Below are 13,759 nucleotides of genomic sequence, written 5' to 3' on the forward strand. Positions count from 1 at the left end.
GTGTCGTGCATGGCACATGTCCTGAACTTAGTCGTGCAGCAATTTGTTGCCAAATACCCTGGGGTCCAGGATGTCTTGTGGCAGGCCAGGAAAATCTCTGGCCATTTCAGAAGAACTTACACAGCCATGGCCTTTTTGGCCAGGCTGATCCTCTTTTACCCTTTGACACCGCACGGTGGGGGGTTTCCCCCACTCCCCACCGTGACATTGATCTTTTATGTAGGGTGAATGCATAGTTTTTGGGCTCTGTAATACACTGGCCTGCAGTAAAATTGATATCCAATGACCGTGTAATCTACCTCCAGCGACATACTTGTTCTTTTCTGTACGGTGAATGCATAATTTTTGGGGACTGTAATACACTGGCCTGCAGTAAAATTTATATCCAATGACCGTGTAATCTACCTCCAGCCACATACTTACTTGTTCTTTTTTGTACGATTAATGAATAATTTTTGGGGCCTGTAGTCCACTGGCCTGCTGTAAAATTGATATCCAATGACCGTGTAATCCAGCTCCAGCCACATTCTTACTTGTTCTTTTCTGTACGCTGAATGCATAATTTTTGGGGCCTGTAGTCCACTGGCCTGCTGTAAAATTGATATCCAATGACCGTGTAATCTACCTCCAGCCCCATACTGTTCTTTTCTGTACGGTGAATGAATAATTGTTGGGGCCTCGGAGGAATTCAACACCAGTGACGACCACGTGTTATCGAATTTCAAGTATTGTCATTAGTGTTTTTTTCAAGAGGGGGGGTTTCGTTAGCCATGTTTTTAATCCAATTTTATATTTTTAGTTCTTTTAAACATATGTATTTGACCTGTATTTGTACTGGCCTGCAGAAAAATTTAAATCCATTGACCGTGTTATATACCTCTGGCCACATAATCACTTGATCTTTTCTGTACGGTGAATGCCTGATGTTTGGGGCCTGTAGTCCAGTGGCCTACAGTAAAATTTGTTTCCATTGACCGCTTAATGTACCTCGAGCCACATAATCAGAATTTATTTTATGTCAGGTGAATGTCTAATTTTTAAGGCCCGTACTCCCGTGGCCTAAAATAAAAGTTTTCTAGGCTCCGACAGGGCGCATTTCAGAGAATTTCCCTTTAAGACGCATAGAAATGTCACCTGATTAAGAAACATATTTTTTGTTGGAATTTTTGTCATTGATCTCCCTCTAGTATGTCACTGTCCATGTTGTGGGACTATTTGTGCACTTCTACTAAGTATTTGGTGGCTGCAAATATGAGCTGAAGGTTTTTCAGGTTCGCCTGTTATTAAAGTGAATGGGGCCCGCTAGTCTGATGCATCAGGAATTGGTGGTTGGAAATCCTGGCTGATCCACACCTGATTCATCTTGACAAAGGTCAGTCTCTTCACATTTTGGATGGACAGGCGAGTTCTCCATGTGGTAACTATGGCCGCCGCACTAAACACCCGCTCTGATGCCACAATACTGGCCGGGCAGGACAGATTTTCCAGGGCAAACTCTGCTAGTTTGGCTGCCCAGTAGTCCAGCGGATCTTCAATGTGTGTTGGCAGGGTGCTGTCCAAGTATGCCACCACCTGCTGGTTCAGGCCCTGCTCCAGGTCTACCTGTTGCTGCTGCTGATGAGTAGTTCCTTCACTATGCGGGTGAAGAAAACTACTCATCAGCGACTGTAGACTCAGGATCAGGTCATTTGCGCAAGTGACTCGGAGGGACTCCCTGCCTCCATCTCTACTGCATACTGCCACGGTGTGTCTGGGTCCTCTGTCTCGTCTTCCTTATCGCCCTGGAGCTCCTCTGGCTGCTCCTGCTCCTCCTCTTCTGTCACCTGAGTAGAAAAACCAGCCATTTGGCTATACATTGCCTGTGCTCCAATGTCCTCCTCCTCCTCTTCCAGTTCAACCCCCACAGGGCTCATGTGGCCGTGAGATCTAGGCGCCATGTCTCCAGTCCCCTGACCATCCATTGTTACCAGCATCTGTTTCAGGACATGAAGCCGTGGAATGACGTCGTTTAGCCCATAGTCCTGCCAACTGACAAATAACGTGGCGTCCTCAAAGGGCCTAAGCAAACAACAGGTGTCACGCATGAGCTGAAACTGGCTGACAAAAAAGTTACACAGGGGAGTACTCCTATCCGCTTGCATCATCAAGAAATCGTTGATGGCCTTTCCCTGTTCATATAGTCAGTGCAACATATGGAGAGTGGAATTCCAACGGGTGGAGACGTCGCATATCAGCCTATGTTGGGGGATGCCGTTCTGTCGCTGCAGCTCAAGGGGGGGTGCTTTGCAGAATACAAGTGAAGTGCATGCAAAGTTTCCTGGCCATTTTTTGGGATGACTTGCAGATGGGTGGAAGATTTCAGGAACCGCTTGACAACCAGATTGAACATGTGTGCCATGCAGCGCCAACACAATGTTCTTCCCCTTGTCGGTCACCATGGTTTCGATTTTCAGTTGTCGGGAGAAAGCCAGGATTCGATTTCTTGACGAAGGACACAGAGCAGTTCCTCCCCTGTTTGACTCCGTTTGCCCAGAGAAACGAGGTGCAGAACACCATGACACCGCCGTGCCCTACACATGTGGTATGCTGGAGGGGCACTGTGAGTAAAGGCTGAGGACATGTTGGAGGATGAGGAGGCAGAGGCGGACATTGTTGCAGGACCAATGGCGTGAGAACATGGAGGCGCAAGCGGCCTCACCTGGCCAAGTTGCTGGTGTGGCTGTGCAGGAACCACATTCACCGACTGGGCTGTAAAGGACATGTATTGTCCCTGACCGTAGTTATAGCTCCACACATCGGTGCTACCGTGCACTTTGGCAGACATAGACAGGCTCACTAACTGGCCCACCTTCTGTTCTACATACGTGTGCAGGGCTGGTACTGCCTTTTTGGCAAAGTTATGACGGCTTGGGACTTTTCACCTCAGCTCGGCATAAGCCATCAGTTCTCTGAAAAGTGCAGAGTCCACCACTTGGAAAGGTAGGGACTGCACACCAGCAACTTGACCAGGAGGACATTCAGCTTCTGCGCCGTTGGATGAGTGCACGCATACTGATGTCTCTTGGCAATCGCTTCGGTGATTGATTGCTGATGGAAAGACTGACAAGGAGTAGGAGGAGGAGCAGAAGCATCAGGACCAGCAGATGATGGGAAGGACAGACAGCTCCCTTCGGCTCAGGTGGTGGAGCCTTGACTGCCTGAAATTGGGTGCGTGCCGCTGGGTGATGCAGCGGTTGCTGCAGCAGGCTGGACCACCACATCGGAGCCACGGTTCTCCCAGGCCACTTTATGGTGATGCTGCATATGTTGACGCAGGGCCATGGTGTCAACATTGGCACCCTGGCCACGCTTCACCTTCTGCCCAGAGATTCTACAAATGGCTATGTTCACCTCCTCCCGCGGATTAACAAAAAACTGCCACACTGCCGAGTAGGTAATTTTCCCCCCAACACTCTGCACTGACTGACTGCTACCGCCGCTGCTGAACCCCTGCACCACTACTTTCCGGGCAGGTAGGCTCTAGCGAAGCGGGTGGTCTACCCTGGACACGTTTGGCTCCCAACCGCCCACTGCTGCCACCCTGCTAATTCCCGGCCACGCTAGCAACTTGCTAGCTCTGCCGCTTCCTCACCGGCTAGCTGCCACGCTCTTCTCTTGATGATAATGAAGCCCCTAATTCACCCGTCTTCCAAGTGCGATCAGCTACATCATCATCATTGAGTACTGTCTGTATGTCACTGATGTCTTTGGGTCAGGAGTCTGACCACTCGCAACACCAGCTCCCACGCCACTCTCCTCATCCCTACTTGCCCGCCTACCGGAGGAAATGGCGGATGTCTCCTCTACATCTTGGCTGGCCAGTAGCTGCTGACTGTCCTCTAGTAGCTCGTCCTCGCTGTATAGTGGAACTGAGCACACAGCATATAATACTTCTCTGGTTGAGGGAACAGAAAAGGACAGAGATAGGTTGAGGACAGGCGAGGACACAGGGCCTGCTCTCGGGCCATTCTAACTAAGGGGTGTGTCTGACGAACCCACAGACAATTAGCTGGGGGTGTCTGATGGCACTTGGGACGAAGTGGATGACCGAGTCAACCATTCAAGAACCGCTGGGTTGCTGGTCAAGACACGACCGCTAGATGACACCGGAAGCTAAGGCCTCTCGCTGCAACTCCTTCTGCCATGCCCCCTTACTCTGCTGTGACCTGTGCCTGTGCCAGAAACATTTAGGCCTCTGCCACTCCCCTGTGCAGGGCCTGGCACTTCTCTGTCTGACATACTGTTAGATCCAATAAATGAATAATTAAAAAGGAAATTAAAACACCCCAAAAAAATCTCCAATTTTCTCACTTGACCACACAACAGCTAATAAGCCTTTTTTTCGCACTAAGAAGGCTTTGGAACATATAACTGCACCGCTGAATGGCAAATAATAATTTTTTTTTTGCCACTAACACACGCCAAAAAGGGCATCAGAACATATAACTGAATGGCTAATAATAGATATTATTTTGCCACTAATACAGGGAGTGCAGAATTATTAGGCAAGTTGTATTTTTGAGGATTAATTTTATTATTGAACAACAACCATGTTCTCAATGAACCCAAAAAACTCATTAATATCAAAGCTGAATATTTTTGGAAGTAGTTTTTAGTTTGTTTTTAGTTTTAGCTATTTTAGGGGGATATCTGTGTGTGCGGGTGACTATTACTGTGCATAATTATTAGGCAACTTAACAAAAAACAAATATATACCCATTTAAATTATTTATTTTTACCAGTGAAACCAATATAACATCTCAACATTCACAAATATACATTTCTGACATTCAAAAACAAAACAAAAACAAATCAGTGACCAATATAGCCACCTTTCTTTGCAAGGACACTCAAAAGCCTGCCATCCATGGATTCTGTCAGTGTTTTGATCTGTTCACCATCAACATTGCATGCAGCAGCAACCACAGCCTCCCAGACACTGTTCAGAGAGGTGTACTGTTTTCCCTCCTTGTAAATCTCACATTTGATGATGGACCACAGGTTCTCAATGGGGTTCAGATCAGGTGAACAAGGAGGCCATGTCATTAGATTTTCTTCTTTTATACCCTTTCTTGCCAGCTACGCTGTGGAGTACTTGGACGCGTGTGATTGAGCATTGTCCTGCATGAAAATCATGTTTTTCTTGAAGGATGCAGACTTCTTCCTGTACCACTGCTTGAAGAAGGTGTCTTCCAGAAACTGGCAGTAGGACTAGGAGTTGAGCTTGACTCCATCCTCAACCCGAAAAGGCCCCACAAGCTCATCTTTGATGATACCAGCCCAAACCAGTACTCCACCTCCACCTTGCTGGCGTCTGAGTCAGACTGGAGCTCTCTGCCCTTTACCAATCCAGCCACGGGCCCATCCATCTGGCCCATCAAGACTCACTCTCATTTCATCAGTCCATAAAACCTTAGAAAAATCAGTCTTGAGATATTTCTTGGCCCAGTCTTGACGTTTCAGCTTGTGTGTCTTGTTCAGTGGTGGTCGTCTTTCAGCCTTTCTTACCTTGGCCATGTCTCTGAGTATTGCACACCTTGTGCTTTTGGGCACTCCAGTGATGTTGCAGCTCTGAAATATGGCCAAACTGGTGGCAAGTGGCATCTTGGCAGCTGCACGCTTGACTTTTCTCAGTTCATGGGCAGTTATTTTGCGCCTTGGTTTTTCCACACGCTTCTTGCCACCCTGTTGACAATTTTGAATGAAACGCTTGATTGTTCGAAGATCACGCTTCAGAAGCTTTGCAATTTTAAGAGTGCTGCATCCCTCTGCAAGATATCTCACTATTTTTGACTTTTCTGAGCCTGTCAAGTCCTTCTTTTGACCCATTTTGCCAAAGGAAAGGAAGTTGCCTAATCATTATGCACACCTAATATAGGGTGTTGATGTCATTAGACCACACCCCTTCTCATTACAGAGATGCACATCACCTAATATGCTTAATTGGTAGTAGGCTTTCGAGCCTATACAGCTTGGAGTAAGACAACATGCATAAAGAGGATGATGTGGTCAAAATACTCATTTGCCTAATAATTCTGCACGCAGTGTACATGGCAAAAAGGGCTAATAATAGATATTATTTTGCCACTAATACATGGCAAAAAGGGCTTTTTTTTTCAGCTAATACACGCCAAAAAGGGCTGTAATTTTCTCACTTCACCACACAACGGCTAATAAGCCCCTTTTTCCCCACTAATACAAGCCAAAAAATGCTTTAGAACATATAACTGCACTGCACAAGGGCAAATAAGACAGAAATATTTCCTTGTAATAAACCCTATTAATGGCTGTATCAAACAGCACTTGCACCCCAATAACAAGAATGGTTTGCTGGAATTACAGAGCTGTATAATGGCAATTTGAATCCGCAGTCAGTGCAGCAAGGTGTAATAGGATTATTCCTATTACCCAGGCTGTAACCTCCCCTACTGAACCCTGTTCTGCTTCAATACTATGGAATGACTCCTCCCTATCCTTTCCCTGAACTTCTATACAGCAAAATAAAAGTTTTAGTCTTTTCTACTACTAGCGCCTGCTGACGTCTCTCTCTGCACTAATTACACTGGAAAATGGCTGAATCCAAGATGGCTGAGGCTATTTATAGGGCTGTGATATCACAGGGCTGCCTGGCTACTGATTGGCTGCATGCATGGCATTGTGGGTGATCCCTTGTTCCCAGAGTTCCTTGCTTTATGTCCTAACATGTGCAGCAGCCATTTTAGAAAAAATGCAATTCATTACCACGAAGCGTGAGGAAATTCGGATTCAGTGCAAATCAAATTTTTCCTGAAATTCGGATCGAATTCCACTTCGTCAACTTTGATTCGCTCATCTCTAGTCACAACCTTTTTTCTTTTGTTTGCCGAAAATGCTGAGGGCGCCATAGAAATCCTATTGATAATTGTTGCAACCTTTATTCAGCTGCCTGTGAGTCATTTTTACACGAGAGAAAAGAATGAACATAACTGGAACAATCATTACATGATTGTCCTTGTGATTTGATTGATTTTATCTTTTGCATTACTGCACTTACTGTAGTTTTGTGACTCACAATGGCCCTTCAAGCTGTGCTCTCGCTTCTGTGGTTCTCGGAAACAGCTGAATACTTTAATTACTTCTTAGAACCAAAAGTTTCAAAATTTGTGATTAGAAAAATGCTTGCCTATTCCTTTATTTCCTTACATTTGGAACGTTCTAAAATATTGAGCCTTTGCTGTGAATGAGCATCCTACAGTACAACTTCAGTATCCCCCGGATACATTCTGAGTAGGATTGATATACACTGCTCAAAAAAATAAAGGGAACACAAAAATAACACATCCTAGATCTGAATTAATTAAATATTCTTCTGAAATACTTTGTTCTTTACATAGTTGAATGTGCTGACAACAAAATCACACAAAAATAAAAAAATGGAAATCAAATTTTTTAACCCATGGAGGTCTTGATTTGGAGTCACACTCAAAATTAAAGTGGAAAAACACACTACAGGCTGATCCAACTTTGATGTAATGTCCTTAAAACAAGTCAAAATGAGGCTCAGTAGTGTGTGTGGCCTCCACGTGCCTGTATGATCTCCCTACAACGGCTGTGCATGCACCTGATGAGGTGGCGGACGGTCTCCTGAGGGATTTCCTCCCAGACCTGGACTAAAGCATCTGCGAACTCCTGGACAGTCTGTGGTGCAACGTGACGTTGGTGGATAGAGCGAGACATGATGTCCCAGATGTGCTCAATTGGATTCAGGTCTGGGGAACGGGCGGGCCAGTCCATAGCATCAATGCCTTCGTCTGGCAGGAACTGCTGACACACTCCAGCCACATGAGGTCTAGCATTGTCTTGCATTAGGAGGAACCCAGGGCTAACCGCACCAGCATATGGTCTCACAAGGGGTCTGAGGATCTCATCTCGGTACCTAATGGCAGTCAGGCTACCTCTGGCGAGCACATGGAGGGCTGTGCGGCCCTCCAAAGAAATGCCACCCCACACCATTACTGACCCAATGCCAAACCGGTCATGCTGGAGGATGTTGCAGGCAGCAGAACGTTCTCCACGGCGTCTCCAGACTCTGTCATGTCTGTCACATGTGCTCAGTGTGAACCTGCTTTCATCTGTGAAGAGCACAGGGCGCCAGTGGCGAGTTTGCCAATATTGGTGTTCTCTGGCAAATGCCAAACGTCCTGCACGGTGTTGGGCTGTAAGCACAACCCCTACCTGTGGACGTCGGGCCCTCATATCACCCTCATGGAGTCTGTTTCTGACCGTTTGAGCAGACACATGCACATTTGTGGCCTGCTGGAGGTCATTTTGCAGGGCTCTGGCAGTGCTCCTCCTGTTCCTCCTTGCACAAAGGCGGAGGTAGTGGTCCTGCTGCTGGGTTGTTGCCCTCCTACGGCCTCCTCCACGTCTCCTGATGTACTGGCCTGTCTCCTGGTAGCGCCTCCATGCTCTGGACACTACACTGACAGACACAGCAAACCTTCTTGCCACAGCTCGCATTGATGTGCCATCCTGGATAAGCTGCTTTACCTGAGCCACTTGTGTGTGTTGTAGACCCCGTCTCATGCTACCACTAGAGTGAAAGCACCGGCAGCATTCAAAAGTGACCAAAACATCATCCAGGAAGCATAGGAACGGAGAAGTGGTCTGTGGTCACCACCTGCAGAACCACTCCTTTATTGGGGGTGTCTTGCTAATTGCCTATAATTTCCACCTGTTGTCTATCCCATTTGCACAACAGCATGTGAAATTGATTGTCACTCAGTGTTGCTTCCTAAGTGGACAGTTTGATTTCACAGAAGTGTGATTGACTTGGAGTTACATTGTGTTATTTAAGTGTTCCCTTTATTTTTTTGAGCAGTGTATAATAGATTCCTAGAATTAAAAGTCACTTAAAGTTAATAAAATAAAATAGAATTTTTAATCAGACCTCAGATCAGACCCCCACTCTATATAAGAGCTCAAATCAGACCCCCATTCCTCATCAGACCTCAGATCAGACCCCCAGTCATCAGACCTAAAATCAGACCTCCAAATTAGACTGTGGGCGTTCTGTGAGGTAGTCAAGTATCCAATGTGACATGTGGTAGTCCACTCCTGCCATCTCCAGCTTGTCCGTCAGAAGTCCAGGTTGGATGGTGTTAAAAGCACTGGAGAAATAAAAAAAAACATGATCCTCACAGTGCTTCCAGGCCTCTCCAGGTGAGATAGAGCTCAGTGTAGGAGGTAGATGCATCATCCACCCTGATGCCAGGCTGGTAGGCAAACTGCAGTGGATCCAATGAAGACCTCACCAGGGGGCGAAGATGGTTGAGAACCAGCCTCTTGAGGGTCTTCATCAAGTGTGAGGTCAGTCCTACTGGCCTGTAGCTGCTGAGGTCTTTTGGGTGGGAGGTCTTTGGCACTGGTACCACACAGGAGGTCTTGAACAGCTGTGGTACCTTCCCCAGCCTCAGGCTCATGTTGAACATGTGACCCATAATACCACACAGTTTGTCTGAGCAGCACTTCAGGAGCCTGGATCTGATGCCGTCTGGTCCTGCAGCTTTACGCACCTTGATCTGTAGTTCCTTCCTGACCTGGAGTGTGGTGAAGGACAAGGTGGGCGTGTGGGGAAGGGGGTGAATGATAGAGTCCTCTGGTGTAGGGGGGAGAGTTGTGGTAGGTTGCTGAGAGGTGAACAGTCATGTTGGTAGTGGTGGGGGAAGAAGATGGGGGGATGTTTGTAGCAGCATGGGGGATTGGGTCAGGGGAGGGGTGGGTATCAAAGGAATGGGGTGACTCTATAGTAATATGTATGGATTTAGAATGGGATGTTATAGATGCTCGTCTAGGTGTAATGTGTAGATGTTGCAATACCTTTGTCTATATAGTGTTGATCGATATATCAATGCAATCAGGCAAAGCTGCAGAATTTTTTTTTATTGTACAGTCGTGGCCAAAAGTTTTGAGAATTACATAAATATTGGAAATTGGAAAAGTTGCTGCTTAAGTTTTTATAATAGAAATTTGCATATACACCAGAATGTTATGAAGAGTGATCAGATGAATTGCATAGTCCTTCTTTGCCATGAAAATTAACTTAATCCCAAAAAAAACTTTCCACTGCATTTCATTGCTGTCTTTAAAGGACCTGATGAGATCATTTCAGTAATCGTCTTGTTTACTCAGGTGAGAATGTTGACGAGCACAAGGCTGGAGATCATTATGTCAGGCTGATTGGGTTAAAATGGCAGACTTGACATGTTAAAAGGAGGGGGATGCTTGAAATCATTGTTCTTCCATTGTTTACCATGGTGACCTGCAAAGAAACGCGTGCAGCCATCATTGCATTGCATAAATATGGCTTCACAGGCAAGGATATAGTGGCTGCTAAGATTGCACCTCAATCAACAATTTATAGGATCATCAAGAACTTCAAGGAAAGAGGTTCAATTCTTGTTAAGAAGGCTTCAGGGCGTCCAAGAAAGTCCAGCAAGCGCCAGGATCGTCTCCTAAAGAGGATTCAGCTACGGGATCGGAGTGCCACCAGTGCAGAGCTTGCTCAGGAATGGCAGCAGGCAGGTGTGAGCGCATCTGCACGCACAGTGAGGCAAAAACTTTTGGAAGATGGCCTGGTGTCAAGAAGGGCAGCAAAGAAGCCACTTCTCTCCAAAAAAAACATCAGGGACAGATTAATCTTCTGCAGAAAGTATGGTGAATGGACTGCTGAGGACTGGGGCAAAGTCATATTCTCTGATGAAGCCTCTTTCCGATTGTTTGGGGCATCTGGAAAAAGGCTTGTCCGGAGAAGAAAAGGTGAGTGCTACCATCAGTCCTGTGTCATGCCAACAGTAAAGCATCCTGAGACCATTTATGTGTGGGGTTGCTTCTCATCCAAGGGAGTGGGCTCACTCACAATTTTGCCCAAAAACACAGCCATGAATAAAGAATGGTACCAAAACACCCTCCAACAGCAACTTCTTCCAACAATCCAACAACAGTTTGGAGAGCATGCCCAGTCGAATTGCAGAGGTCCTGAAAAAGAAGGGCCAACACTGCAAATACTGACTCTTTGCATAAATGTCATGTAATTGTCGATAAAAGCCTTTGAAACGTATGAAGTGCGTGTAATTAAATTTCACTACATCACAGAAACAACTGAAACAAAGATCTAAAAGCTGTTAAGCAGCAAACTTTGTGAAAACTAATATTTTTGTCATTCTCAAAACTTTTGGCCACGACTGTAGATACACAAAAGTAGTTAAAGTTTACAAAAATGTACATATCCTTTAATACAATTTTTTGGAAAAAAGATATAAGTAGCCAAATAAGCACTCCTTTCTCAATTCTAAAACCTTATACTTTGATATAACTTTGTCACTAAATACAACCAGACAGACATGGGGGCCTGCTGAATAACAGCCAGATTAATATTCATCAGCATCTGCAGGTTCCTCAGAAGGAGCGATATCAGGTCAGTTGTCTACATGTTATTCATTTTTAGCAGACAAGCAGCAGGTTTTGGTTGCTAGCAGTTTCCTGCCATCAGCTGAGGCTCCAGCAGGAGCTAAAAAGCTGATAGCACAAAAAAGAATAGATTTTGCCTTTAGTGATAAAATCCAAATGCACAAGCTGCATATTTTTGGATAAATTTGCCGAAATGAGTTTTAATTCTAATAATTTTCCTACCAGCTCTGTATAAGGGTGCCAATACACCTTCTATAGCTGTGGGCAGAATGCTACATATGCATTCACTGGTTGCTAAGAGGTTTGTCTTTCTGAAACAGAACTCCAAATCTGCTTAGCCATAGTTTTAAAAGATAAAATGATAGCTGTCTGCTGCCACCACTAGGAGGATCTTAGGAGCCTATGTCATAGTCTTGTACATTGAGATTAACAATAACACAGTGGCCCACATTTACTAATCTGAGTGCACCAATGATGCTATTTGGTTGCAATTTATAGCATCTAGGTGTCACATTTGGGTGTGGGAGGGAAACACCACACCGAACATAGAAGAGGAAGGGGTGAGGGAATAAGGCCTGGAAACTAGGGAAAGGAGATGGATGCCTCCTAGTAAAACCCTACTCAAAGTCCTGACTAACTACCAGTATGAACGGACCCCAGAGGTAGGTGAGTTGATACACAGGAATACCTAATGTCCTAGCTCACCCTATAGGACCCAAGTACTAATGTCAGGACTGAGACAACCTGTTCCTCCAAAAGCAAGGACGAACAGGAGTCTCCCTCAGGCCTTAATACAAATGACAGGGAAATGCAACACACAAAATAACCCAAACAAAATACAAAAGGGAAAGAAAACACTTAACTTCAAGTGGCTATGGCAGCACCAGGAACTCAGCCGAGATCCACACACCGGCTACCCACAACTAAAACTGAAGCTATAAACCGCATAGCATAGTGGGAGAAACAACAATAAATAGAGAAGGTTAAATCACCATAATAGCCAAATCTGGGAAAATAAGGCAGAAACAACATGTCACGCCTTGCCCTGTGAATGTGCGGAGGTCTGTCAGACTGGCTGCACAAGTCTGACTTCTCTGTTTGTGTTGATTTGGGTTTGAGCTGGATCCACCTTCCCTCAGGTGTACTGGGTTTCATTGTTAGTGAGGCTATTTATCCCTCCTTCCCTCAGTGGCCTGTGCGGGTTATAGTTCTTTCCTGGGAGCTTTTGATGTGTGGTGGATTGTCTGCTCCAGCTCTGCTCAAGATAAGTCATCTTCGTTATTTCCCTTTGTGTGTTTTATCTAGGCCTCTAGGGAGACGCTTGCTTCCTCCTGGTTTGAAGAAGCAGGTTCCTTCTTCCCTTTTCCCTGCTGCTTAAGGTTTGCCCATTCTGTTTAGGTTTAGGCACGAGGGCATGTGCATATCCACCATAAGGGTATGCACATGGGCATAGCAGTTTAGGGAAAGCTTTTAGGGATCGCTAGGAGGTGACCCTTTTCTCCCTAGCTTTTGGGTCTAGTCGTTTGTTCTGTTTGTTTTCCTGTGTTTGGTTATTTCCCCGCTTATCTACCTATCGTGACATTATAACCCGCCCTAAAAAAAAAAAAAAGATGTAATATCCCTGCTGTTTGCGAAATGGAGGCTATGGATGCCTTGGTTGATCGCCTGCAGGGATTATCGCTGGAGGTTGCTGATCTCCGTAGTTCTGTTGCACTGTGTCAGAATGCTCTGGCGTCTGTCGCCATTGAAGGAAATCAGGTCTGCTTAGAGCCTAAAGTCGCTCTCCCTGATAGGTTCTCAGGGGATGGTAATGACTTTATTCGGTTCAGGGAGTCCTGCTAGTTGTATTTTCGTCTGCGGCCGATGTCATCTGGTGACGAGAATCAGTGGGGATCATTATATCTCTGCTCAAAGGGGACGCGCAGTCCTGGGCTTTTTCTCTGCCGACCGGTTCCCCATCCCTCCGGTCAGTGGATGAATTTTTTAGAGCCTTGGGCTTGATTTATGATGACCCAGACCGGGTCTCTATGGCTGAATCTAAGCTGCGCAGTTTGTTACAGGGAGAATGTACTGCGGAGTCGTATTGTGCAGAATTTAGAAGATGGGCAACTTACTCAGGGTGGAATGATCCTGCACTCCAGAGTAAGTTTTGTCAGGGGCTATCTGAGAGGTTGAAAGATGCCCTTGCTTTTCATGAGTATCCCGATTCATTGGAGACGGCCATGTCTTTGGCAGTGCGGCTTGATAGACATCTTAGAGAGAGGAATAAGAT

Source organism: Bufo bufo, chromosome 5 (genome assembly GCF_905171765.1).
Source record: "Bufo bufo chromosome 5, aBufBuf1.1, whole genome shotgun sequence".
Taxonomy (NCBI): domain Eukaryota; kingdom Metazoa; phylum Chordata; class Amphibia; order Anura; family Bufonidae; genus Bufo; species Bufo bufo.